Raw genomic sequence first — 3,807 nt, forward strand, 5'->3', positions numbered from 1 at the left:
ACACCTTTAAGCATGATTTTTCGAGAAAATACAGGACATATGGATATCAAGCTAGGGGTGATCTAACTCCTTTTAAAATTCCATGGACTTGAACATGAAAATTTATATTTACATATGAAAGAGTTTGATGAGATCATATCCACCTTATATTTTCCAAACATGTTTGAGGAGACGGTCAGGCTGAAACTCTTTCCCTTCTCCTTAAAAGAGAAAGCTAAGATATGGTTGCATTCACTACGTCCACGATCTATTAGCAGATGGAACGACAAGGGAGTTCATTAAGAAAATTTTCCCATATCATAAAACGAACATCTCAGAAAGTTGATCATGAACTTCGCCCAGAAGGAAGATGAAACATTCTTCCAATGTTTGGAGCGGTTCAAAGATCTTGTCAATTCATGCCCCAACATGGTTTTAAAACTTGGCGAATAACAATTTTTTTTATGATAGGCTGACTTCTTCCATGCACCAAATGGTCGAGACAATGTGCAATGAGAAATTCATGAACAAAGAGGTCGATGATGTGTGGGATTATTTTGACAAGTTTGGTGAAAACACACAATCATGGGACATCTCTTTAAAATCTAGCACCACTTTTAGGCCTACTCAATCATAGGAGAGGGGCGAAATATATCTTCTGAAAGAAGATGATGATATAAACGCTAAAGTGGTTAACTCCCAAGAAAACTCCAAGCCATGGAACTAAAGAAGGATAAGGCTACGAAAATTGTTTACGGTGTTTGTGCTTGCAACATTCACACAACTGAAAATTGTCCAACAATACCTACTTTTCAAGAGGTACTGACTGAGCAATCTAATGTTGTAAATAATTACCAAAGATCTTTCAGTGGATCTACTTTAAATACATACAATCTTAGTTGGAGAAATCATCCAAATTTCAGTTGGAGGAATGGATAAACTACTACTCCTCAAGGATTCCCTAATCAAATTCGAAATCAAGGAAAACCTTAAGAGGATCCAGTTCTAAAGCATCTTCAAAATCAAGAGCGTTTCAATTAGGGTATGCTACAAGCCTTTCAAGACCTTACAAAGGCCATACAAGGGCTTGACACAAAAAATACGATTGGAAAAAAAAGGAAGCCTTCTAGTTCAACCTCTTCTCGATCCAAAACAGAATATGAAGTCAGCAACCCGAGCTCTTCAAATCAAATGGAGCAAGCTAAGTCTATCACCACTCTTAGATGTGGGAAAACAATTGACAAATCTATTTCGGTAAGGGATGAAAAGTCTAAGGACTCAGAAATAGAGGAAACTGATAAACCTAGTAACACTCCATAAGATTTAGAATCGGAACCTGAAGGTAAGCCAATTGCTCCATATCTCCAATGGTTGGTTGTGGAAAAAACTCTTTCTAACTCTCAAGAAATTCTAAAGGTGCTTAAACAAGTGAAGGTCAACATTTCACTACTGGATGTCGTTAAACAAATACCTTCATATGAAAAATTTCTAAAAGACTTATGTATGACCAAAAGATGACAAAATATTCAAAAGAAAATCTTCTTAATAGAAAAACTGAGTGCCATCCTAAAGTAAGATGGGCTACAAAAATACAAGGATCCCAGTAGCCCAACCATCACTTGTGTAATTGGGAATTACCGAATTGAGCATGCACTTCTTGACTCAGGAGCGAGTGTAAATCTGATCCCCTACTAGGTCTACAAACAATTGGGTATAGGTGAATTAAAACCCACCCGAACCAAATTACAACTAGTTGATCGCTCAGTTTGTGTACCGAGAGGGGTAATTGAGGATGTGTTGGCCCAAGTTAACAAATTCTAAAATTATGGTAAAGACCACTTTAGTTGAAGTAGGAATATGCCAATATATCCTAGAGGGGGGTGAATAGGACTTTTTAATAATTTTATGATATTTTTAAATCTTATCACACTAATCCTAACAACAAGCATATATTAAGATTACTCAAGAGTAACTCTACTGGCTTCTAAGCCTGGTAGAGGATCCAATCACAAACTATTTGAGAGATGAACAAAATGCAAACTAGTCTATGATGGATATGACTGTGAGTGTGTGTGAGGTGTGATTACAGATAATTAGATATGAAAGTAATTAAGAAAATCACATAATCAAATGAAAGACAACAACAATCTCAAACACAGTCATTTTTATAGTGGTTTGACTACTTGTCTACTCCACTCTCGGTAACCGCACTCAACCCTTGAGTGTACCGGATTTCACTAAGGAGGTTTCCCACGGTTCACCCCAAACCTAAGGTTTTAAATCAGGTTCACCTTTAACCTTTACAACCTACACCTAGGCTGACTGTTTATGCTCTCACGAGCAAGGGTCAACACATCGCACCCACTTTTAGGCACACTGGCCAAGGATCTTCCACAAGACCCTAACAGAGGTTTCACACGGTTCACCTCGAACTCAAGGTTTTAAACAAGTTTACCTTTAACCGGAAGTTTATGCTTTCCACAGAGCAAGGGTCAACACTACGTACACACCACGTATACTCCCATCGGAGGCCTCCTACAAGACTTGTAGGGGTGAGAAACACCTTAGACCCAATCCTATAAAGGAATGATCACAAGGGTCCTCTGGACTCTAGTTACTTACAGATAAGTAGATGAGTCCTATTCTAGCTCGTTGACGAAGATCTCCTCTTTTGTTGATGAATAGTCTTCTGCTTCCTCGAACTGCAACTCCGAAGATGTACCAATGCATGGTGACAGGTTGGGTTAAGGTTGTGATGGAATCCTACTCTCAAATATTTTTCTATAAAGGAGATAGAGTGATTCCAATCATCTATGCATTCAACGCATCCCAGCTTAATGATTTTTCATTAAGTTGGTAGCTGGAGGATCTTTGAATGCCAAAGTTCATTCCCCAATCCACTCTATTGAATATTAATGATGAGGGTGGATTGGAGGATGAACTCCCTTGAGAGAAAGGGCTTTGGGTAAATGATCTAAGGTTAAACACTCAAAAGCAGTCTCTTCTTTCTCTCACAGCAACTAAAGACAAGCTCTCTATATATAGAGAAAAAGTTCCAACGAATATAAAACGGTCGCGTTTATGACAGAGTTCGATATCATCGAGCATCGTCGATATCATCGAGCGTATACTCTCGATAGCATCGACAGTCCGCTTGATGACACAAATTCAAATGTCATACGCTATTGAAACTTTTTGCCAACTAGTCGAGGGCATCGAAACACGTGTCGATGTCATTGGATTTCAAACTCCGATATTATCGAAACAAGGATCGATTCCTCGATATTTGAAAAATGAGAGAGACTTGCTTCGAAATTTTTCAGGCCAAAAGATATGATTGAGGTACACTTGATATCATCAGAATTTGAATACCAATGATATCAAAGGCAGTGTCGATGTATCGATAAATCCAAATGATTTTCCAGTAAGCTTGTTGGACAAGTTTATGTCCATTCTCGATGCCATCGACCTTGCCTCGATTTCATCGATATTTGAATATCGATTCTATCGAGTGACCCTCAATCAGAAATAAAAACCACCTGAAAAATCTTACTGGAAAGACTGTGTCCAAGACTGATATCATCGAAGGACTTCCGATATCATCGATATTTGAATTCCGAGGATATCGAGGGTACTTCGATATATCGAAGGTTTTCATGATTTTCCTATAAAAAAATAGGGTCACAAATACTCTGCTGTCGATTATATCGAGTCTACTTCGATAAACTCAAGATTCAAATATCGATGATATCGATAGGGGTATCGATACATCGATAATTCCATCCAGATGTATATGCAGTTGCTGGATACTTTATGTCCTCATTCGAT

General features: G+C 38.2%; 1 non-coding gene across 1 annotated transcript; it reads right to left on the reverse strand.

The window, feature by feature from the left end:
• Positions 1–310: 310 nt before the first annotated feature.
• Positions 311–415, reverse strand: LOC131217940 (small nucleolar RNA R71). The gene has a single exon (XR_009157521.1). It is a non-coding gene; the product is annotated as a small nucleolar RNA R71 (small nucleolar RNA).
• Between the last annotated feature and the right edge of the window lie 3,392 nt (positions 416–3,807).

This window comes from Magnolia sinica, chromosome 10, assembly GCF_029962835.1.
Source record: "Magnolia sinica isolate HGM2019 chromosome 10, MsV1, whole genome shotgun sequence".
Classification (NCBI taxonomy): domain Eukaryota; kingdom Viridiplantae; phylum Streptophyta; class Magnoliopsida; order Magnoliales; family Magnoliaceae; genus Magnolia; species Magnolia sinica.